The sequence below is a fragment of the Haliotis cracherodii genome, unplaced genomic scaffold (genome assembly GCF_022045235.1).
Source record: "Haliotis cracherodii isolate W230 unplaced genomic scaffold, xgHalCrac1.p SCAF_16, whole genome shotgun sequence".
Taxonomy (NCBI): Eukaryota; Metazoa; Mollusca; class Gastropoda; order Lepetellida; family Haliotidae; genus Haliotis; species Haliotis cracherodii.
In genome coordinates this window covers 6,871,302-6,898,169 of record NW_027266271.1, presented here as the reverse complement: position 1 = coordinate 6,898,169, position 26,868 = coordinate 6,871,302, and the positions used below count along the sequence as shown (strand labels likewise).

The 26,868-nt window shown below is 40.2% G+C and overlaps 1 protein-coding gene across 2 annotated transcripts in view; it reads left to right on the top strand.

Annotated features, from left to right (window-relative positions):
• Positions 1–980: 980 nt before the first annotated feature.
• Positions 981–26,868, top strand: part of LOC139463757 (supervillin-like) — a 166,818-nt gene continuing 140,930 nt past the window's right edge. Inside the window, exon 1 of one of the 2 annotated variants that reach the window (XM_071245034.1) lies at positions 981–1,108. The gene's annotated coding sequence lies outside the window, so the exon portion shown is untranslated. Of the gene's footprint in view, positions 1,109–16,688; positions 16,751–26,868 lie in introns of those variants that run through there. The other variant, XM_071245036.1, reaches the window with a different exon arrangement.

Genomic DNA, 26,868 nt, shown 5'->3' with positions numbered 1-26,868 from the left:
TACTGCCACTAGGGCTACAGATCCAGTTGTAGGCAGTAATGCAGGAACCAAGGGCGACCTTTCATGGATCGTCAAATATGCACTCTGAGAACCCGAATTCATGAGTAAACGATGTAAGTAATGACGCGGTTTGGTGATATGGTGTCCTGGGACAGCGCATTGACAGTCTCTATCAACCCTTTGTGATGGTCGATACCATTGTGTTGAACACTACTTGTGTTGAACATTGACACTGGGGTCAGTCTGCCTGCAACCTACTGTTCATTCAGCTTTCTTTAACGCTTCAGTCACCCCCCAAAACACGACGTGTGTTTGTGGAGACCAATCTACCAGTCCGATCCTCATTAACTCCGTACTCCATCACCATTCCGGTTCCGTTACCACACTGTAGATGTAACTTCCGTACACATAGATACCACCCCATCACTCCGCCCCACTCCATGCCGGCTCCGTCACCACACTGAAGATATAACGGCATCGGCTACTGCCCTACACATAGATACCACCCCATCACTCCGCCCCACTCCATGCCGGTTCCGTCACCACACTGAAGATATAACGGCATCGGCTACTGCCCTACACATAGATACCACCCCATCACTCCGCCCCTCTCCATGCCGGTTCCGTTACCACACTAAAGATATAACGGCGTTGCAGTGATACCACATAGATACCACCCCGTCACTCCGCTCCTCTCCATGCCGGTTCCGTTACCACACTGCAGATATAACGGCATCGGCTACTGCCCTGCACATAGATACCACCCCATCACTCCGCCCCTCTCCATGCCGGTTCCGTTACCACACTAAAGATATAACGGCATCGGCTACTGCCCTGCACATAGATACCACCCCATCACTCCGCCCCTCTCCATGCCGGTTCCGTTACCACACTGCAGATATAACGGCGTTGCCTACTGCCCTGCACATAGATACCACCCCATCACTCCGCTCCTCTCCATGCCGGTTCCGTTACCACACTGCAGATATAACGGCGTTAATCCTCACTCTCCCTGTAACCCGGAACCTCGTAGGGTGAACCACCAAGCCACTGTCATTGGGGTAACATGCCATCTTCAGACACCTTCATTCAACTCTACTAAAAACAGGTAATTTTTTAATTGTGTGTCTTAGTGAGTTTTGTAGCGCTCTGGCAATGATATGGCGTTGGCCCACACGTGCCATCTCGGATTACAGGTTCCATTAGATTGTCTACATGTAGCGAGAGAGCTGTAACTCACTGCTTAAGACGTAAACACAGCGATAGATGTTGTCTTTTATCAAACCAATATGTTACCGGAACTGGTTCCCGAGGGTTTCATTTGCCGGAATATATTCATGGTAGAGAATCAGTTCAGTTCGTCGAAGTTATTGTTCATAAGATAGCGATGTTGGTATACTTTGTGTCATAAGATTGAAATATGTTTGCTTTCAGATTTCGTTATCGTGATTAGAATAGCCACTTGACTGCCAACCCAACAATCACACTTTTTAGAATACCCGTAAATGATGTGTGTACACTGTTTCAGTTCAAGTCAATGTAAGTTTCCTATGTCGGAAGTTAAATCAATTTGCGTTTTCCTACACAAGGGGGGAAAATATATTGTTTTCTGTACAATAGGTTAAATGTATGTTAGTTTCCTTACAATCGGTTAAATATATGTTAGTTTCCTAGACAAGAGGTTAAATATGTTAGTTTCCTTACAATCGGTTAAATATATGTTAGTTTCCTAGACGAGAGGTTAAATATATGTTAGTTTCCTAGTCAAGAGGTTAAATATATGTTAGTTTTCTGTACAAGAGGTTAAATGAATGTTAGTTTCCTAGACAAGAGGTTAAATATATGTTAGTTTTCTGTACAATAGGTTAAATGTATGCTAGTTTCCTAGACAAGAGGTTAAATATATGTTAGTTTCCTAGACAAGAGGTTAAATATATGTTAGTTTTTGTACAAGAGGTTAAATATATGTTGGTTGCTATACAATCGGTTAAATATATGTTAGTTTCCTGCACAAGAGGTTAAATATATGTTAGTTTCCTGTACAATCGGTTAAATATATGTTAGTTTCCTAGACAAAAGGTTAAATATATGTTAGTTTTCTGTACAATAGGTTAAATGTATGTTAGTTTCCTTACAATCGGTTAAATATATGTTAGTTTCCTAGACAAGAGGTTAAATATGTTAGTTTCCTTACAATCGGTTAAATATATGTTAGTTTCCTAGACGAGTGGTTAAATATATGTTAGTTTCCTAGTCAAGAGGTTAAATATATGTTAGTTTTCTGTACAAGAGGTTAAATGAATGTTAGTTTCCTAGACAAGAGGTTAAATATATGTTAGTTTCCTAGACAAGAGGTTAAATATATGTTAGTTTTTGTACAAGAGGTTAAATATATGTTAGTTGCTATACAATCGGTTTAATATATGTTAGTTTCCTGCACAAGAGGTTATATATATGTTAGTTTTCTGTACAAGAGGTTAAATGTATGTTAGTTTTCTGTGCAATAGGTTATATATATATGTCAGTATCCTATACAAGAAGTGTAATAATGGGTTAAACCAACTGAGATAATACAGGTATACGTTCAGTAAGTCATATCATATCCGCTACCAAAATGTGCATGTATCCCCAGTCACAGTGCATATTCGTTGTTCATGGGGATATGTCAAGCGCTTGACAATGTTTGCTTGGCTTTACTGGTGTTAACTTCCGTGGGCGTGGATCTCTATAGCAACCGACCATAAACAGCTGTACACCACAGTCCATCACGGTACATTCATAGTACATTCAGGGTACATCACAGTACATTCAAAGTACATCACAGTACATTCATAGTACATTCCAAGTACATCACGGTACATTCCCAGTACATCACGGTACATTTCCAGTACATCAGGGTGATTCACAGTACATCATGGTACATAACGGCACATTCACAGTACACCAGGGTACATTCACAGTACATCAGGGTACATTCTCAGTACATCAGGGTACATTCACAGTACATCAGGGTACAATCACAGTATATTCACAGTATATCACGGTACATCACAGTACATCAGGGTACATTCACAGTGTTTCACGGTATATTCACAGTATATCACGGTACATCACAGTACATCGGGGTACATTCAGGGTACATCAGGGTACATTCACAGTATATTCACAGTACATCACGGTACATCACAGTACATCAGGGTACATTCACAGTATATCACAGTAAATTCACAGTAGAGCACGGTACACCACAGCACATCAGGGTACATTCACAGTACACCAGGGTACATTCACAGTATATCACGGTATATTCACAGTATATCACGGTACATCACAGTACATCACGGCACATCCACACTACATCACGATACATTCACAGTACATCCACAGTACATCACGGTAAATTCACAGTAGAGCACGGTACATCACAGTACATCCGGCTACATACACAGTACATCATGATACATTCACAGTATATCATGGTACATCACAGTAAATCACGGTACATTCACAGTACATCAAGTTACATTAACAGTAGACCCGTGAAGATCTGGGCTAGAATAGGTCTTCAGCAGCCCATGCTTGCCGTAAATGGCGACTATGCTTGTCGTAAGAGGCGACTAACGGAATCGGGTGGTCAGGTTCGCTTGCTTGGTTGATGTATGTCATCGTATCCCAATTGCGTGGATCGATGCTCATGATGTCAGTCACTGGTTTGTCTGGCCCAGACTCGATTATTTACAGACCACCGTCATATAGCTGGAATAGCCATAGTTATACAACAAACAAAACAAAAACAAACATCACAGTACATTCAGGGTAGTTTGCTTCGATTTCCTCATGTTTCCATATTTTGACATTTCCCCATTTACCTCTGTAATCTCATTATTATGAGTGTGCATCTCGTTTGTGAACAGTTTTAGTTTACCCCCAATAATACCTTAGAATTTCTCTTGTGCTTCCACCGCATATTATAGATTATCTTTGAGTGCGTGTGATGAAGGCTTCTGGAATACAGACGTTATGGAACGATAACGTAAGACACACACGCATATCATAGACGTTATGGACCCCCCCCCCTGCATTATATGTCATATTCCGCATGCGTTCACCCGCCTATGTACATATGACAGAAGTAATGATTATGAACCTTGGTATCTTACATCAGTTTCCGGTTTCTTGACAAATATGTATGTTGCATCTCGTTCGATAGTATGCAGTACACAGTGGTGTTTCCGAGCGATAACGATAAAGACCAACAACGATGATTTGTAACCGTCTGATTATCTTTCAAACTGTTCTACACACACATTCACTTCATACAGCCGTGATACCCCTCACGTGGTAAAAAGGGTTACTATATATATATCCCATTTGGGAAAGATATTCCAAACAACCTGGTTCCCTCTGTACGCAAGGGATGTTCTCTTTGCTGTGTTTATTTACGATCTGTTGATTGGTCCAAGGGAATCGTATTACTGCTTGAATTGGTCGGATAACGGCCAGAAATGTTTGGTTTGTCAAAACCTGATTATGGGTCAGATATACACTCCTCGTTAGGGCAGAGCTCAGTATAGGCGGGACCCTGGAAGCGCGTGTTCTCACCTGTGGCTGCTGTAGACTGACGTGATGTCATGACGGAGGGAATGACTTATGGCAAACGAGAGTGCAAGTAGTGAGGTATAGTAGGGAAGCATCTGGCAGATGCAGCGCGGCTTCTTGTGAGACGCGCATGTAAGTAGTCGGCGGATATATATATCTCTGGTGAGGAGGTACGTGGGAATATACCTGGGCCCAGAGAACCCCGACACTTTACACAACCACTGATACACTGATACAAAATGATACCCCTCCATATATCCTTATGACGTTGAAGTATCTATCCAAGATGCATACATCCGCTTGCCGCTGTCAGATTCTGTCAGACGCTGTGTTGTGTTATCGCACTGACGTTCAGTGAAATGTAAATAACGAGCACAAATCGGATGTTGAACACATTATGGAACGTTCCTAATTACATAATTATTATTCGCGAATGCTGGGGGGTTTGTTTAACCTATCAGCAATATTCCAGCGGTCGGTAAATAATCGAGTCTGGATCAGACAATCCAGTGATTAACATCATGAGCATCGATCCACGCAATTGGGATACGATGACATGCATCAAATCAAGTCAGCGAGCCTGACCACCCGATCCCGTTAGTCGCCTCATACGACAAGCATTGTCGGCTCTTACGGCATATGCACATATTTCTATAAGTAAGTGATGATATATGAATATCATGTGAAAATGTTTATGTTTTAGTGGAAATAATTCAGTGAATCTGTTTATATTGCGTGCATGTCCAAGATATTCAGAAGCACTCATAAAAGGTTTTACTTATCGGGAACATGCAATTGACCTGCGTGATGACTCCGAGCAATGGAGTCCGTAGTGAGTATTGCTGTCCTTCCCCGCAACACTGACTTGTGGCCTTGTTCCGCAAAGTGATCTGAGTATCGTAATTCATATAGTTTGACCCACTATGGAAACGTTCTACATAAGAGTGACAGCTGCACGCCCAGGTGTGATAGAACCGGTCGAATATGTGCACTTTGGTTTCGACGGTGCCTTGCCTAAATCTACAATGATATTCATCAAAATATTTCATTCTGTTAAAACGGAAATGTCTGTCTCCTTAATGTATACTGCACATCTCCAACACCTTTACCGATCATTGGGTTACTTCAATAGCTGACTTTGGTTGTTGGCGAACGTGTGGTGCGGTGCCAAACCACACTTTTACATTCGTGGATTTTTAAAGAGAAAAAAATGCGGAGGCAAAGAAACTTAAATTACTGACACATCTATTATTGCGAGTGAACGTCCGCATGAGGCTTCGACGTCGTCAGGATGTGTCTGATAATAGCATTTCTTTTTGCTACTTCAAATACGTTGGCGTCTCGGCTGCTTGCATCATCATTGCTGATTAGTCGCCTACAGGTGATCTACAGCCTTGCTTGTCTTGTCTGTATCAGCAGGTAGCGCGTCGTGGTATACCGATTGACTGAAATAGAGGAAACTCCCTCACACGTGTCCACGACGCAACCCTCCTAGTTCATCCATCGCAAGTCTATATTATGATAATATAATAAATCGCATGGATGTATAAATGAGTAATTGAGATACGTATATATAGTCACTCGTGCGTTGTTGCATATAAGGCCTGCGCGGTTTTCATTCAATGGATTGAGCGTGAACCCTGTGGCATAATGCAGTCATTGTGACACAACAGTAAGGACCGGGGCTTTATCTATGTAATCAGTCATTATGACACACTAGTAAGGACCGGGGCTTTATCTATGTAATCAGTCATTGTGACACAAAGGAAAGGACAGGGGCTTTATCTATGTAATCAGTCATTATGACACAACAGTAAGGACAGGGGCTTTATCTATGTAATCAGTCATTATGACACAACAGTAAGCACAGGGGCTTTATCTATGTAATCAGTCATTATGACACAACAGTAAGGACAGGGGCTTTATCTATGTAATCAGTAATTATGACACAACAGTAAGGACAGGGGCTTTATCTATGTAATCAGTCATTATGACACACCAGTAAGGACAGGGGCTTTATCTATGTTACCAGTCATTGTGACACAACAGTAAGGACAGGGGCTTTATCTATGTTATCAGTCATTATGACACAACAGTAAGGACCGGGGCTTTATCTATGTTACCAGTCATTGTGACACAACAGTAAGGATAGGGGCTTTATCTATGTTATCAGTCATTATGACACAACAGTAAGGACAGGGGCTTTATCTATGTAATCAGTCATTGTGACACAACAGTAAGGACAGGGGCTTTATCTATGTTACCAGTCATTGTGAAACAACAGTAAGGACAGGGGCTTTATCTATGTTACCTGTCATTGTGGCACAACAGTAGGACAGGGGCTTTATCTATGTAATCAGTCATTATGGCACACCAGTAAGGACAGGGGCTTTATCTATGTAATCAGTCATTGTGGCACAACAGTAAGGACAGGGGCTTTATCTATGTAATCAGTCATTGTGACACAACAGTATGGACAGGGGCTTTATCTATGTTACCAGTCATTATGGCACAACAGTAGGACAGGGGCTTTATCTATGTAATCAGTCATTGTGGCACAACAGTAAGGACAGGGGCTTTATCTATGTTATCAGTCATTGTGACACAACAGTAAGGACAGGGGCTTTATCTATGTTATCAGTCATTATGACACAACAGTAAGGACAGGGGCTTTATCTATGTAATCAGTCATTGTGACACAACAGTAAGGACAGGGGCTTTATCTATGTAATCAGTCATTATGACACACCAGTAAGGACAGGGGCTTTATCTATGTTACCAGTCATTGTGACACAACAGTAAGGACAGGGGCCTTATCTATGTTACCTGTCATTGTGGCACAACAGTAGGACAGGGGCTTTATCTATGTAATCAGTCATTATGACACAACAGTAAGGACAGGGGCTTTATCTATGTTACCAGTCATAGTGACACAACAGTAAGGACAGGGGCTTTATCTATGTTACCTGTCATTGTGGCACAACAGTAAGGACAGGGGCTTTATCTATGTTATCAGTCATTGTGGCACAACAGTAGGACAGGGGCTTTATCTATGTAATCAGTCATTATGGCACACCAGTAAGGACCGGGGCTTTATCTATGTTACCAGTCATTATGACAAAACAGTAAGGACCTGGGCTTTATCTATGTTACCAGTCATTGTGACACAACAGTAAGGACAGGGGCTTTATCCATGTTATCAGTCATTGTGGCACAACAGTAGGGCAGGGGCTTTATCTATGTAATCAGTCATTATGGCACAACAGTAGGACAGGGGCTTTATCTATGTTACCAGTCATTGTGACACAACAGTAAGGACAGGGGCTTTATCTATGTTATCAGTCATTGTAACACAACAGTAAGGACAGGGGCTTTATCTATGTTATCAGTCATTATGACACAACAGTAAGGACAAGGGCTTTATCTATGTTACCAGTCATTGTGACATAACAGTAAGGACAGGGGCTTTATCTATGTTACCAGTCATTGTGACACAACAGTAAGGACAGGGGCTTTATCTATGTAATCAGTCATTATGACACACCAGTAAGGACAGGGGCTTTATCTATGTTACCTGTCATTGTGGCACAACAGTAGGACAGGGGCTTTATCTATGTTATCAGTCATTGTGACACAACAGTAAGGACAGGGGCTTTATCTATGTAATCAGTCATTATGACACACCAGTAAGGGCAGGGGCTTTATCTATGTTATCAGTCATTATGACACACCAGTAAGGACAGGGGTTTTATCTATGTTACCAGTCATTGTGACACAACAGTAAGGACAGGGGCTTTATCTATGTAATCAGTCATTATGACACACCAGTAAGGACAGGGGCTTTATCTATGTTATCATTATGACACAAGTTGTCGTCTGGTAGTGTGTGGAGTTGCTTTGCCTGACCGCTTTAAGTGTAACGAGCAGTATGTGTTTCCTCCAATACACTCACTATAAACTTCACCACGCAACACTGCTGCTACACCCCACCCCCTCGGTACATCCGGGTTGCTGGTGCTTCCTTGTACTGGTTGCCCGCATAACGCCATGCATAGTACTTGCTTTGTTTCATGCAAAAAACAGATGGCAATGAAAACACCTGGTTGGCTAACTCATTCGTTCCTGGTCTATCCTATCGTTTTGTACAAAAGGTGAAGCGCACTCGTATCTTTATCTTTATCATATATATTCCGATATATTGGATAAAACAAGCATCGTCTCGTGTAACAAAACTTTCTAATACATCTTTAAATAGGAAGCTATACTATGTACTGTGTTAATGAATCACACCAGTATAAGATGTCATCAAATTTTCATGCCATATGAGCATGCCCTAAATTTCTTTTCAAGGAACAAAATATCACAATGATCACAATTAATAAATGAGTATGTTTCATTGTTACATGTATGGTATATGTGGTGTTACATTTTTACATATGTGTGGTATATGTAGTTTTACATGTGTATGGTATATGTGGTGTTACATTGGTACATATGTGTGGTATATGTAGTGTAACATATGTGTGGTATATGTAGTTTTAAATGTGTATGGTATATGTTGTGTTACATTGGTACATATGTGTGGTATATGTAGTGTTACATTGTTAAATATGCGTGGTATATGTAGTTTTACATGTGTATGATATATGTGGTTTTAAGTTATTAAATATGTGTTGTATATGTAGTGTTACATTGTTACATATGTGTGGTATATGTAGTTTTACATGTGTATGGTATATGTGGTGTTACATAGTTACATATGAGTGGTATATGTAGTGTAACATATGTGTGGTATATGTAGTTTTACATAACCAGGCTGTACGAATGCGGTATATATATTTTCTGGACGTATCTGGAAATAGGAGCTAAAAGTATCTGCCCCATTCTTCTTTTCCCTACCTCATAAAACTTGATTAATAAAGTAAAGCAAGCTATATTATATATTTAAGTATTTTTGGAAAAACTTGTTAGAATTTATGTTTTGACGCAGGCTAAGACAACAATGAGTGCGTTTTCAAAAGCAGCGGACGTAAAATGTTCTATAGCCATGAGATAATGCTTGAGTGAAACTTGAGCCCGGATCAACATATGGTTTTATGATAGTCCTCAATGTACCTCACAACTGTCTGATTGCTTCGAACGATTGTTTGACATGACATTGCATATTGCATGTGTTTGTCTTGCTATATTTGTTAAAACATTAGTACATGTACACAGTGAACGCTTTTCTTGTATACCCACACGACCACAAAAGGTAAATCTTTTGGACGGCTTTATGAGATAATGTGGTGCGTAACAATTCTGTTTTCAAAGAAACGCGATATGTGTTACGCATTTAATGTAAACGTTTTAACGTATACTAATTGATCCAAGTGCACATGAGCAGGACCTGAACGCAAATATGTTGGTGCACTCAGAGACCATATAATAGATATATGGTCTCTGGTGCACTGCACAAATGCAATGTACATATCTGCTCCCATCCGGAATGTGTGATGTACTTTTCCGACGACACTAACACACGTGCTGCTGCAGAAACCACATGCTTATTGTTTATTGCACAGGCATTCTGCGCACACTCGCAGGAACATTCTGTTGCGGCATCACCCGCCAAAAACAGAAACTTGCGCACACTTCAAAAGTGTTATAAACTCCACGCAGGCCAATGCGTTCATCCCCACTTTCTGATACTTTATCCGGTCGGAAGAACAATACACATAAAAGTTACAACATAGCTCAGAGCAAACATATTGACCACATGTTCTAAAGCATCTCCTAAACTTCTGTGAAATGTATCAGAACCACCCATTTGTTCATTAGTTGTCGACCCATAGCGTTCCAGGGCATCGTCACCATAACTTGGCATGATGACGTCGTTAGGTGGCACGACCAGCCACAATAATGGAGTCATTGTTTGTGTCAGATCAGCCACCATGGTGACGTATTTGCTGTGTCAGAACAGCCACCATGATGAAATCATTACTGTGTCAGATCAGCCACCAGGGTGAAGTCATTGCTGCATCAGATCAGCCACCATGAAGTCATTGCTGTGTCAGATCAGCTACCATGGTGAAGTCATTGCTGCGTCAGATCAGCCACCATGAAGTCATTGCTGTGTCAGATCAGCGACCATGATGAAATCATTACTGTGTCAGATCAGCCACCATGGGGAAGTCAGTGATTTGTCAGATCAGCGACCATGAAGTCATTGCTGTGTCAGATCAGCCACCATGAAGTCATTGCTGTGTCAGATCAGCGGCAATGAGGTCATTGTTGTGTCAGATCAGCCACCATGAGGTCATTGCTGTGTCAGATCAGCCACCATGCTGAATTCATTACTGTGTCAGATCAGCGACTATGATGAAGTCATAGCTGTGTCAGATCAGCGACCATGAAGTCATTCCTTTGTCAGATAAGCCACCATGCTGAAATCATTGCTGTGTCAGATCAGCAACCAAGAAGTCATAACTGTGTCAGATTAGCCACCATGAAGTCATTGCTGTGTCAGATCGGCCACCATGAAGTCATTGCTGTCTCAGATCAGCCACCATGAGTGAGTGAGTGAATATGGTTTTACGCCGCTTTTAGCAATATTTTAGCAATATCACGGCGGGGTACACCAGAAATGGGCTTCACACATTGTACCCTTGTCGGGAATCGAACCTGGGTCTTGGGCGTACAGCCGTCATGAAGTCATTGCTGTGTCAGATTAGCCACCATGAAGTCATTGCTGTGTCAGATCAGCCACCATGTTGAAGTCATTGGTGTGTCAGATCAGCCACCATGAAGTCATTGCTGTCAGATCAGCCACCATGAAGTCATTGCTGTGTCAGATTAGCCACCATGCTGAAATCATTGCTGTGTCAGATCAGCCACCATGAAGTCATTGCTGTGTCAGATCAGCGGCCATGAAGTCATTACTGTGTCAGATCAGCCACCATGATGAAGTCATTATTGTGTCAGATCAGACACCATGCTTAAATCATTGCTGTGTCAGATCAGCCATCATGATGAAATCATTACTGTGTCAGATCAGCGACCATGATGAAGGCATTGCTGTCTCAGATCAGCGACCATGAAGTCATTGCTTTGCCAGATCAGCCACCATGATGAAGTCAGTGCTGTGTCAGATCAGCCACCATGAAGTCATTGCTGTGTCAGATCAGCGACCATGATGAAATCATTACTGTGTCAGATAAGCCACCATGAAGTCATTGCTGTGTCAGATCAGTCGCCATGAAGTCATTGCTGTGTCAGATCAGCCACCATGAAGTCATTGCTGTGTCAGACCAACCACCATAGTGAAGTCATTGCTGTGTCAGATCAGCGACCATGAAGTCATTACTGCGTCAGATCACTCACCATGATGAAGTCATTGCTGTGTCAGATCAGCCACCATGAAGCCATTGCTGTGTCAGATCAGCGACCATGATGAAGTCATTGCTGTGTCAGATCAGCGACCATGATGAAGTCATTGCTGTGTCAGATCAGCCACCATGAAGTCATTGCTGTGTCAGATCAGCCACCATGAAGTCATTGCTGTGTCAGATCAGCCACCATGAAGTCATTGCTGTGTCAGATCAGCCACCATGAAGTCATTGCTGTGTCAGATCAGCCACCATGGGGAAGTCAGAGTTGTGTCAGATGAGCCACCATGTATTGCCACCATAGTGAAGTCATTGCTGTGTCAGATCAGCGACCATGAAGTCATTACTGCGTCAGATCACTCACCATGAAGTCATTGCTGTGTCAGATCAGCCACCATGAAGTCATTGCTGTCAGATCAGCGACCATGATGAAGTCATTGCTGTCAGATCAGTGACCATGATGAAATCATTACTGTGTCAGATCAACCACCATGGGGAGGTCAGTGATGTGTCAGATCAGCCACCAAGAAGTCATTGCTGTGTCAGATCAGCGACCTTGATGATGTCATTACTGTGTCAGATCAGCCACCATGAAGTCATTGCTGTGTCAGATCAGCCACCATGAAGTCATTGCTGTGTCAGATCAGCCACCATGAAGTCATTGCTGTGTCAGATAAGCCACCATGAAGTCATTGCTGTGTCAGATTAGCGACCATGATGAAGTCATTACTGTGTCAGATCAGCCACCATGAAGTCATTGATGTGTCAGATCAGCCACCATGAAGTCATTGCTGTGTCAGATCAGCGACCTTGATGATGTCATTACTGTGTCAGATCAGCCACCATGTATTCATTGCTGTCAGATCAGCGACCATGATGAAGTCATGGTGTCAGATCAGCCACCATGAAGTCATTGCTGTTTCAGATCAGCCACCATCATGGAAGTCGCATAGAGGTAATCACATAGCTATAAATCTATATTTAGAAATTCCTTAGAAATTGTCGGTGTTATAAGTACATACTAAGTACATACTAAACAGATAAGTAATATCTGACATACCCAGATCTACTCAGCACCTCATATATCTTCTCGCGCAACGACACATATTCATAAATAACAAGGGAACAGTAAATATTTAAACTGTGCTGTAAACGGCAAGTACTAGTACGTAATATAGACTGGCTTTATCTGCTAAGTGAGTTGCAGTGCCTGAGTGACTTGTCTCCTCGTGTGCAACAGGTTGACTGATTCCACGATGTTTTCGGTTCTTCGGTTCAAGCGCACTGTCTATCTCAGCACCAAAAACAAACGGGCGTAACGGAAGTTCGACCAAGCATGCGCTCGACATGCCTGCATAGTGCCGTTTGTAACGTATATCCGATGGGTGTTGTTTAAAGTAAGCTCTGTTTAAAAATAAGGACATCATGAGACAAGTCGATGACAGCAAAGATGAAGGTCATAAATACATTTTCGTACATGTAAATAGAACATATTTGGACCCTTGTCAAATATACATATGATGGGTGATAACATATTATATTCTCATTCGGGGGGCTGCTGGTGTGTGTGTGTGTGTGTGTGTGTGTGTGTGCGTGCGTGCGTGCGTGCGTGCATGTGCGTGCGTGCGCTCTTGTACTAGTCCGGCATGAGTCTATAGTGCCACTGAGATACCATGCTGCAGTTGCCAAACGCCATGGACGGTTACAAGTACCTAATACCCCTATCACACCAGACTAGTTCTCAATACGTTCGTGAACATGTTGTCGAACGGGCTCCAACTGTGTATGAACGTAGTGGGCGTAGTAGCAACTATTGACAGTCTTTTTACGAACTTCATGGACGGGCTCGGACGGGGAGGGTGCTCTAGAACGTGCGTTCATCCCCACTTTCTGATACTTTATCCGGTCGGAAGAACAATACACATAAAAGTTACAAAATAGCTCAGTGCAAAAATATTGAAATCCAACACCATTGTAAATTTTGCTCTATGCTAAAAGCCAAAAACTATTTGAGAATTATTTGACATAGACCACATGTTCTAAAGCATCTCCTAAACTTCTGTGAAATGTATCAGAACCACCCATTTGTTCATTATACCCCTATCACACCAAACTAGTTCTCAATACGTTCGTGAAAATGTCGTCGAACGGGCTCCAACTGTGTATGTCTTCTTACGAACTTCATGGACGGGCTCGGACGTGGAGGGTGCTCTAGAACTTTGAGTCCGCTCAAAATTTTATCCCGTGCCTCCCGTTCTGCAATTAGTCGGATTGACAACGTACTCTAAACGAGAAAGACGTATTATGAACGGGGTAGAACGGGATAGAATTACTTTGGTGTGATGGTAGCATAACGTATATGTTGGCCAGGGAACTAACCACCGACTTTACGCCCTCAGTGCAGACAAACTATCCACTAGACCACGGAGGCGATCTGTCGTCATTTGAAGTTGTTGATGTGAATGTACTATTGTATGACCAGGTGAGCTCCGTAACTTTTGATATAGCATCCCTCATCGCAGAGTTATGCATTGCATTTTGATATCTTCTACAAACAACTTTTGATATGTAACCGGTTCAAACACTAGGTCCAGAATATCAAAATCACCCCCCATCCAACCCCCTGGGTCCGCCTAAGTACCAGCACTTAACTCAAAATCAAGTGAGGACATTTACATACGTTTCCCTAAGACGAATGTTTGACATATCAAGTATTTGTTTTAAAAATAAAGAATTTGCAACACAGGGTTTAAACGTTAAGAAACAAACACCGACCTCTCTTCCTCAAATGCAAGGTGACAAGCACATATTTGTGGGGTCCCGCAAGGGAAACTAATGAAGGCGAACGGGTCCTACATCACCGTGGCACATACGCCACCGTTAAAAATACAATTGTGGACGTCGTCATTCAAAGAATCAGCGAGTGTCCTTTGAATATAGAGCACCGGGCGGCACATTTTACAAAACTGGCACAGCCTTCTCGGTGCAAGGTCTCAAAGATCAACAGAGTGCACTTACCTTCATCGGCGAGGCATTTGAATGCCCTTTTATGAAGATGTTTACACTTGTCATGCATTGTTGACACATTGTTGTCACCATGACCGTATGACAGACTAAGCAAATAGCGCGCTCGTGCAACTTGCACGTGAAGTCAGGACTTCTGATTGGATGTCTGTAGATGTGTGCCCCCTACTTGACCTTTGTTGTTTGTTTGTTTGTTGTTTAACGCCGCACTCAGCAATATTCCAGCTATATGACGGCGGTCTGTAAATAATCGAGTATGGACCAGATATTCCAGTAATTGACATCATGAGCATCGATCCACACATTTGGGATACGATTACATGCATCAACCAAGTCAGTGAGTCTGTCCACCCGATCCCGTTATTAGTCGCCTTTTAGCATGGACAAATGGACGAGGTAGAAACATACAGTCAATTTACAGAATTTAGTGAAGTGATACGAATCCAGTTTGTTTTCGAAAAACGTCAGTTGCGGTAATCTTTCTTTTATTCTTTTCAATCTCTTGTCCCCCCCAAAAAAACAACAACAACAAAACAACAAAACAAAACAAAAAACAAAAAAACAACAAAAACAAAACAAAAAACAACCAATAACAAAAGAAGCAACAAACCCACAAAAAAACAAACAAAAACAACAACAAAAAACACACAAACTAACAAAAAAACAAAAACAACAAAACACACAAAACAAAAACAACAACAAAAAAGCAAAACAAAACAAAACAACCAACAACAAAACCCCTAAAAATTGCTGCAACGTATTTGGGATATCTCAATGTAACGACGATTTTATTCAAATGTAGACAATTAAAGAGGTCACACATCGTTATAGACATGAATATATACCCTGATGCATAAATAACCAGCAATTTTGTGAGAGAGATAATCGTTATTCGTATTTTAATTAAATAATGTTTGTTGTAAAACAAATAAAATCTAACTGGACCCCAGAATAGTGCTTAATTTCTTAAGTGAGGCAATCTACACTTGCCAAATCATTCTAGACTTTAGATAGATTGAAGTTTTGTTTATTCTCTAGGGTCTGTGAGACAGACTGTTGGACCGTGGTGCCGTTGTACAAAACAACCTTTAATGGCGCATCGATGATCGTAAGCCTGTGTTAAAGTGAGGGAGTTGCGACCATCCTAGTGCCGTTGTACAACGGGATCTTAACACTGAGATGATCCCTTACAGTTTATACATCTCAATTTGTTCACCATACTGTACTGCCACGTACCCATACCGTATTAATGCACATGTACAAGTCCAACGCCTTAGAAGCACAACATGAACGATATATAGAACAGTCACAGAAAAGAATGAAACATTTTTTAAATATGTGGTATATATGTATTTATATATTTGTATATGTATTTACCAATGTACAATTTGATTTCACCCATATTGTTTCACGCACAGGCACGCATTGTGTTATATGAAGCACACGCACAAGAAACATGAAATATATAGGGTTCTGGTTTGCTAATTAATTAATATTTAAGGTACAAATACCAACGCAACGCTGAACTTATTTCGCCTGTCTGTTGTTATCCTGTTTAAAGTCGCATCTCATTGGATCAAAGCAGACGACGCGCGTGCTCACAGGTAACTCTTCACCGCGGAGGCAGGAAAAGGTCGTCGTGTCACTTACGGGCGCGACGAAATTCAAACTGTCATAGTAAGCCACACCTAATTTCATACTCTGATTTGAAATTATTGGAAGGATTTTGTTGGCGTATATTTGGAGACCTGCGTACAAAGGTAGGGAACGTATTATGGGTGTATTTACGTTATTTGCAGTTGTTCCTTGGTGTCGTAATGTGGGACCGCCCACCATACGCTGGAAATCCTCGATACAAACAAGGTGACGCGCATGGCAGGAAACTTATTGATTTCCTTCTGGTCGTGAGATGCTTTTTATCAGGAATAGTTACGTCCATTTTAAGTCATGCACTGGTGGTGATCATTTTGTCTGGAAGGAAATGTTGATTTGTGAACATGAATGAATGAAAAAGCGCTGGTTGAATGAGAACTCCCATGTCTGGTGACACTGACAGTTTACCTGTGCATATGGAGTCGTACGTTCCACTGCGGTGATAAAAGGACGTTGCGGATATACTTGGTCATATAGGCCATCATTAGCTGTTTACTACAGACACGACTTACAGTTTTGGAATAAGGAAAAGTTTTAATATTAAAATAACTTTGCCATTTTTCACTTTACACTGTATTTGTTTATATTTAATCTGCATATTGACTACTCTACTGGCAGTGTCACCTTTATTTAGACCCACTCTACTGTGTAGGCCATGCCAGTTATATGCACATCACAATTATCCCATATTTACTAGCAAAACAGTCAGATCTAGGAAAGGGAAATTCAAAACACCAGCTGTTACTCAAAAATTAGGGGTTGCTTCAACCTAGGTTTAACATGACCACTTGTCATGCTGGTCAGCTTGTCCAGGGGTAGTGACATGTTGTTAGGACTAGTTTTCTTCTCCCTGAATGTGTACATAGATATTATTTCATAAACAAATAATCTAGTTCTACTTGATTTGTAAAGAATTTAACCAATGTAATTTTCTTAATAAGTCATACATGTATAATGATTGGTGCACTAATATGCAGTTAAGAAAATATTAAATGGTGACATGAGGTGTAAAACACTCATTGTGCTGGCTGATTCCGTTCACAGAGTCTTTGATGACAAGAACCGTGTCTAATGTGTGTTCACACATCAGTTAGTTCAGTGTCAGTAAATTTTTATGTAAATGTCACTTGGTTTGCCAGTTTCAGGTATATATTATCTTTTACTAAAATATTGCAGATTCTTGCATCAAAGATTTCACCCAGCTTTGAATAATACATTGATAATCAAGCAGTTAATTACATACATGTATCAGCTATTTTCAACTGATCACCAGCTGATCATGCCAAGCTTGGGAAAATAATAATGTACATAGAATGTTCTTAGAGCAAAAGTGGACACAAATTTGATCATTGACATTAACTGTCATTTTGGGAACTGGTTTCATCACTTGTTTTAACTGATTTTCATTTGTTTTATCAACAAAAAACACTTTGTCTGTGTAATCAGCTTAAAAATATCACGTGTATAGTCGAGAAATTGAACATGTCATCAATCAAGATGCCTGTTTGTATTATAGTGTCTTGTTTATGAATCTTACTTGAGTACAAAAATACCTGATCTTTTTCCTGTTATGTTGTGATTGATCATTATGGAATAAGGAAACTTTAGAATGAGTTTTATGTAATGGTTAACATTTCTTAGCATACGTCCATACTGTGAAACTAAATGCAAGTTTACTTAGTCATACCTACAACTTTACGGAACTGAATGAATAGGGTCGATTAGAGGACAGACACTTGCAAAAGGTTACGGGTAGGCATGGTGTCTCGTGACTTTAGTCTATGGACACACTCGTCCCATTCCGTAATCTACAAGATACCAAGTGGGGAGGAATGAGGCGATATGGCGCGAACTGAAAACTGCTCGAGACGTCAGACGTCAAACTCGCGAGTACGCTTGGATGACATGGTATTTAATAATTCGTTGGGTGATTTTTGTAACCGAAAAGTGTGGTAGGGAATACTGTAAGGATGATGTGGATAATAGTAAGGAAAGAGGGAGGCATAAGCATGGCTAGTGACGAACGTTGAGTTCGCTTTTGAATTAGTACTGAAAAAATGTAGCGGTGAAAGTGGCTTTTGTGAATAACCAAAATGTTTGACACCAAACCATTTCATCCTTTTTACTCGCTGTTTTTGTGTGAAGAATATTAGGAGCCGAATCTATAATAGCCACTAAACGGGTACCTAACCCTAATGATTGTAAAGGGGTGATTGATCGTAAAGGGGATCCAAGGGCTACCCTAACACTGACAACATTTGGATGTATTCAGCACCAATATGATATCCCTAATAAACTGCATTCTTGTGCATAATAATGAAAATTAATGAACCAAACAAATAATATATGTATGTTAGTTTTCATTTATGACCATTTTAGGCACTTGAATTACAAGAAAAGCAAAGTAAAATAGATAAAAAATAAAAGTGCTTTCGTAAACTAGCCCTTGCTATAAAATGCCCCGCTGCAGACTATGTTTAGTAAACAAATATTCAAAACTCTCAACATCGCTGAGCATATTTGATGACATTGCGTGTAGAGATAATAGATCACTGGGAGGAGCTTATGCACACTTGATGACCCCTGACACCTCAGGTCATTGTTTCGCTGGTGCGAATGGCAACAAAATACTACAAATTACGTCATAGGATATTGTCATGTGTTTGAAAAGTTTGTGGTACTCTAAAGGTAGTCCGAAATAATATATGTTGCATCCTGATGGACGCAAGGTACTTCGTACCAGATACCAAGAAATATAATGGTCCTGTAATTAAAGTAATGATAAAATCTTACAGTACAGTACAGTACACCATGTAATTACTTTACTTGAAATTAATAAGTTGGGGTCCCGGGGACCCCTAGTCTGTAGATCAAGGTAAAACCTTGCTTACAGTGGATTGTCATTTGACTCAGAAATACCCATGACCTCTTGTTTACATACTGTCATATCAATGGGCTTAAAACTGGCTGGATACTCTCAGTACTGAATGTCTTTCTGGCCATGGTAATAAAAGTCATTCTATTACATTATGTGTTTGGGTTTTCACATCTGCACTGATTCATCATAAGTTCATCGCATGTGCATAGCCTTAGCTGGCAATAAAGGGTCTAGCCATAGCGTGAAATCATGGAACTATATATTAATGTTCCTTCACAATGTTGATGTGTCTGAGATCACAGTATCCAATCTACCCTTTGAAACTAAAAGTAAATTCAGTAAGGTTGAAGAGTCCCTTGGAACTGCCAAAGTAGCAGAAACCCTTTGATGAAACTCACAGGTCTCAATCTCATTCCAAAACATTTGCTGAGGAACATCCGTATAATTACTCTGTACTGTAAAGTCATATGCTGCAAGGGAATTGGTACCAAATGTCTAGACTAACATCTAGTCTCTGAATGAACATATCTTACAGAAAAAAAAAGTTGTTAAATTATCTTAATCAAAGACGTATATACAATATACGTCTTTGTCTTAATAAAAATATGATAAAAAGGAGCCCAGACATGCCAAACATTATAGACTTGCTTGGGCTGTATTGGATATATTTGTATCAGGGTCTGTTTGATGACTACCAAATGCCCTGAATGCTAAATATAGAAGTGTTCTGATCTTATTGATTCCTGTTTTTCATACTGAATTCCATGTATACATGAAAGTGTTGGAATTGGTGCTTGCTTGTTCTGATGCAACAGTTTTGTTTGTAAGTTCTCATTCCATTTGAGATGTGTGTCTTGTTTGTTTGTTGTTTTTGTCACACTCAGCAATATTCCAGCTATGTTATCTGACAGAGGTCTGTAAATGATCGAGTCTAGACCAGACAGTCCAGTGATTGACATCATGAGCATCGTTCTACGCAATTGGGACATGATGACATGCATCAACCAAATCATTGTGTCGGGGGGGTAAAGAAAGTGTGGTGTTAAAACCTTATGCTTCTTTTTGCAATGCTTTACAGTTTATTCTTTATCTGCATCTGCACATAGTGTATGAGTTCCTCAAGGGAGTCGGAGTGGATGCCAGACAGTCTACATTTAAGTGTCCTTGTGTTTACTGTCAGGCAGGGCACTCAGCTTGCTCAGTAGTCTGTCTCACAGTCCCACAACCATACTATTTCCCCTTTCTCCCAGCCTCTACTGTATTGGTATAACTCTAGATGAAACAAGTCATAGGTTATGAATCTCCCATTTCACTAGGGTTCCTATTCAATTGAACTTGATTTGTTTCTATCAAATATATGTATTTTCAGAGACAATGCGTTAGTCTAGGCACCTAAGTTTAATTCCAACACAGTAGGACAAGATAATCATTGTCCATGGTCCATATATATTGGTGCAGAGTTTTCTGTATTGTTTGTTTGCAATTAATAGAAAAATGCTCTCAAAACCATGTTTCATTTCAGCATTTCAGTCCATGCCAAATATTTTAAGATTATTTTATTTGCTTTTAGCGGAATTAAAACCACCTTACAGATGTAATACTTACTGAGTTTATTACAGACACACCATCCCCTACCGGCAAATTTTGATTTTCCGGTTGGTGCACTGTAAACCAAGTAATAAAAATAAAAATATAAGACCTATGTAAAGTGTGACTTCAAGATTATCTATATCATGCTTCAGTTCAAATGTTAGCACTTACTGAATGTAATATTATATGTTGCCGCTCTACGATGATCTATCATTTCTACCTGAATGACCCATGAAGTCATTGTGTTACCTGTCCTGTAATGGGATCACCTGTATTGTCAACTGTCTGGGCCAGTATATTCCATATGGTGCCGTCAGTCACTTGCATGGAAAAGGAAATTGATGACTGTCTCAAGGAAACAAAGATTTCAATCTGAAAGGATGATTGAATTCCTATATCTGATTTACCTATATAAATAGCCTGCTGGAATTGCACACTTGACTGAGTTTTCCGTTGGCTCTGTCATTCATTGCACTGTTATATATGTCCATTTTTGGATGGAACAGAATGACTTATATTGTCTGTTAGTATTGGTTGGTGATTGTCCCAAAACAAAGGCTGCACTCAGGTAAGGTACCAAGGACCATTGAATCAATTGCTGTATCTGTTTGTTGTGTTTTCATAGCATATGTTGTAATAAGAAGCTAAGAAATTCGGTCTTTAAACAAATGATGCATGTTTTCCCGTCTAGTTCATGTAACTCAATCTTAGTCAACACTAAAGATGGGGTGGTGGGGTAAGCCTGGTGGTTTAGTGTTGGCTTGTCACGCCGAAGAACCTGGTTCGATTCCCACATGGGTACAATGTGTGAAGTCCATTTTTGGTGTCTCCGACTGTGATATTTTTGGAATTTTGCTAAAAGCAGCGTAAAACCATACTCCCTCACTCACTCACTATCTAAAAACAATGCTGTGTGGGGAGGGGAGGGAAGGGATTGTAAGGCCTTTTTGGCAAAGTGCAGTTTTAACATGAAACCACTGAACATCAATTTACCAGAAAGAACTATGTTTTTTGCTTCATGTGTTAATGTCATTCAATGAGCTTGTTTCAGAAGAAAAAAGAGGAAAAACAAAGCTGCAACATTTAGGCCAAACCAAAAGAGCTGGAATCTAAAAAGGATGGATTTGGGATTGGAATCCATGATCATTGGATTCTGGAACGCCTAAAGGATTCAACTCTTCTCATCCTATTCTTGTACCTTAGATGTCTGTGCCATCCCATTACAGAAAAAAACGTAAAAATGCAACTATGTTCCAATGTATGTTATCCTGTTTATCAACCAGGATAGGCAATCATGGGTCAAATGCCGTTCCATTATTCCATTTGGAATGGTCCTATTTGATGTCTCTGGTTTTGAGGGGAAAACTTCAAGTTTTCATTTGTTACAAACAAGTGGTCGTGTCAGACCCTGTTATAGTGCAAATTATGTTTACCCTGTTAATCAGTGGAATACCCTTTCACTTGAAAAACCCCAATGGCATAGTGTTGATATTAACCCGGACAACCAGCACAGGGTGGACTGGGAAACTGAGAACAAACATTTACTTTTCAGATCCTGACAGTAAGTAACATGGACTTCATTCTCCCAACATTGTTAGACATTATTGAGGATCAGTCCCAGGGTATACCACAGGACTTTGTTACGTCTAAGTAAACATGTTTTAAGTCATTATTGGTTCAAAGCACTCGTTCAGCAGTTCCACTGACCTTACTATCCTTTACAACAAGATTTACATAACTCAAACATTTGATCTAAACCCATTACCTGCTTGACTGGGTTAATTGTGGCGTATCTTAATGAGGGTTCACACAGGTGTTGGAGGCAGGGATGTGGTAAGAAAAGGAGCCTATCACAGGAAATGAAATTCAGAGATCCACAGGCTTTTTGTCATATAGCATTGTGTTTAGTTTGAACTTGTATAGACATTTTGTCAACTGTTGAAAAAGTTAGCATTGTTTGCACCTGTACACAGCCCCTGAGATCATGAGAAAGGCTGCAATGATAAAGAAAGTTGCAACAAACCGTGTTTTCCTTCTTCTTATCACCCATAATGTGTTTCAACAGCATATATCCTTGTTATTTCATATGGTTTGCTCTTGTTTTGTAATACACATTTATCATAGCCATGGATGCATGTACTTCATAGGAATATTCCAAATAAAACAAATTGCAAGATTGATAGTATTTTCAAAATAAGACTAAAAGACATGAAGCTACAGCAGTAAACTTTGCTTTAAGTCGGTGCAGTGATTTACCTGGATCCATCTACCCGGAGACTCCCAGTAATACAGTTTGGGGGTCTGAGTCGTGAACAGGGGAGTTCTCTGCATGAATTTTGATGAATGTAATGATTGAAACGGGCAATAAAAATTATTTGTGTCCATTCTCAGCTTGTATGCATCAAGGACACAATATTTGGTATCTGGAACAACCGTGGAAGTGACCTCCTCCGGTCTAGTATGGTGATGTTTGGCATGTAGGCGTGACCATGTACTGATCATACTAATCCTACAGACTGAAAGAGGTGATTTATGTGCAATATGCCCTACTAGTGACTTTTTTGGATAACTTGAATCCATTCTATTTTCATGATTATGAATTATTTATATAAAACAGCTTTTCTATATATTTACAAGTTCTAAAAATACCAGCAGTATAACATCCACTGTTTGACTACTCTTCATGAAAGTCCTGTTCTTTATTGAGAAAGATTTGTAGCTTTGTCCCTTACAACCAACTGTCCGAACTAACACTTTAAGAATTTGTTAAAAACAGTTATGACTCATCACAAGTTGAACGCTATCTTGAATTTTTTGTTAAATGTCATAAAGCCATGGATTAACTTGATGAGCTATTGTAAATTTGGTTTTCATTCTTAGAAATCTGATTATTCCGCTTTTGGGCTGTTTGTCAATGTTCAGTTTCCCCATGAGACAAACTTAAAAAATGAACCAATTATATTTCCCTTCAGTGCATTTTATGATGAATTGCGTGTTCCAGTACAAGTCACAGTGACATTTATGGTAGTTATGGTGACATTTCAAATGAGGTCAGCGTGACCTCTTACATTACAGCAGTGTTTATGACAGCGTGCCGAATCACAAGTATCTCAAGTCCTTTTCAGTTGTTATATCAGTGGTGTGATTCAATTTGTTATTTTGATTTATTTCAAATTTGAAACACATGAGTTCAAAGTGATACCGATATCCATTGATATTTGGTAGATGGTCAGTGTTCATATGCAAATTGTAGCTGTTAACTTGTCAGATATTGGTATAAAACACTTCCCATGTTTGATGTATACACAGCATGTGCTTCTTTCCTTTTGAATGGTGGGGTAACCTGGCGGGGAAAGTGTTGGCTTGTCGTGCTGAAGACCTGGGTTTGATTCCACACATAGCTACAGGGCATGAGTCTTGGTGTACCATCCCTTGATATTGCTACTACTAAATGTGGTCTACTCCTAGCATGCTCATTTGCTGAAGGTTACAAAAACTGGTTATGGAACTGCCAACCGTTCTGACTTTTTGTGTATCCTTTAATACTTTCCCTACTAAACACACGTCCATGTACACATGTCAGAATTAGCAGTCTGTGGTGTGTGTTGTTGGGTGTTGTAAGACCCAGCTGTACATGATCCATACACTGCCAGGATCCAGGTAGATCACATTTCACAGTGGTAAATCCAACATTACACACTGTCGTGGCATCTCCACAGCGCAACCAAGGACTGCTGGGTGGAGGATAAGAACTGATAATAGTTAATATCTCTTGGCATCGTTAGAGACACATACAAAAACTGATGCAAGTGAACAGACATACTGTGTGCACCTAGTCCCACATACATTTGCATCCTACTTGTTAAGTGATAGGGCCGAGAAGAAGTGATGTGGCTCCCATTACATCATGATTACCCAACTAACCCAAGTTTAAAGTGCCAAAACCTGTCTTTTTCCAATGATAATAGGTACCAAACACTGCTAACTTTACACTAGTTTTTCAACACTGATGCAGGGTTTGAGAAAATCTACTCATGTTCTGGAAATGTAGCGTAATATATTAATGAAACCCAGGTTTTAGAGTTGTTGGTTGGTTTGTTGTTAAATGCCGTAAACAGTAATATTCCAGCTATATGACCGCGGTCTGTAAATAATCAAGTCTGGACCAGACAATCCAGTGATTAATATCATGAGCATCGATCCACGCAATTGGGATCGATGACATGCATCAACGAAGTCAGCAAGCCTGACCACCCGATCCCGTTAGTCGCCTTTTACGACAAGCATAGTCACCTTTTACGGCATGCATGGGTTGCTGAAGACCTATTCTACCCCGGAATCTTCACAGGTCTTTTAGAGTTGTGCATGCATTAGAAAAATATTCAGGAGAATTTATGTTCAAAGATGTTCACAATAAACAGTTGAGGAAATGAGAACTTAAAATCAAATGGTTACGTTCCTTATCAATAGGTCATCCATATATAAATACTCAGTCATATGCAACTGTTTTGTTTTTCTTCTTAGGGCTGTAAACATGGTAAAGATCCACTTTGTTGCAATTCAAATTGTTTTTTACTTTTATTAGTATCAATGAGCATGATAGATGCGTGCAACTATCAGTGTTCTGATACATGGAAAGTCGTGTTGAAATCCTTACAAGGCACATTAACATGCTTATGTCAGGTCCTTCAGGACCCACATTTCAGTATTAGAGGGAATGACCAGATGCCCAAACAAAGCAGGTTAAACTAACAATGGCTGGCTTGAAAACTAATGTACAAACTGTCATTATGTTATAATTGTTATTATCAAGAAGTGGAAAGCATTAGCTAATGAACAGACATCATGTGTGCCCTGTATTGTGGAAGGTAGTGAAGTGCGTTTACAAGCAACAAACAAACACTTCCTTTTTTATGCAAATTGTGTTTTCACAGACACTTGGGTGCCATTGTACAAAACAACCTTTGCACTATGACTGTCGTAAGTCTTTGTTAGCGTATGGGAGTTACAATCACCTAAGCGCTAAGATCGCTTTGTACAACAGCACTCTGGAGTCATCAGTGAAGCATTCATACAAGACTGGCTTAAGAAGTTTAAGAATAGATAAGTTTATGCCTGTCTTATATTTTTGATAATTATCTGATTCTGTGGAGATCAAGTGTGACTGGCATCGCAAGGCAGGTGTGACTATATGACCATGGTAAAAGACTGGAAATTAAACTCCCTTATGAACTCTCATGACGGACCAGTCAGAGATAGGCAGTTTGTTATGATAACACCAAAGCTGATAACACGAATGCTTGGAGGAAATGAACATTGTACATGTTAGATTGATCTTGATTCATAACCAACAAACACCCAATAGAAGGTTTATATTTAGACATGTTGGAGGAAACATGTTTATTTGATCCAATCGGGAAAATGTTCCCAAAATCGTGAATGCTCATATTCGAAGATTGATGTTATTCTGGGGTATATAACCATGGACAATGTGTATGACAAGTTGTGATATGTAGCTTACGGTCAATGAGGTCCTGCTGGGCTGTAGACATAATTAAGGGATTCATTTCAGACGGAGACAATTATTTGATATCTAGCCAGTATCAGATTTCATCAAGTCTGCTCACGTAGAATACAGGATGATATATAGATGGCCAGCCCCATTAAGAACACAGTCTATCTTTTGCCCATTCAGTTACTGTTGGCAGGAAGTAGTTTCATTGGGTTTTCATGACTGAGAGCTGCCTGTGTATCCAG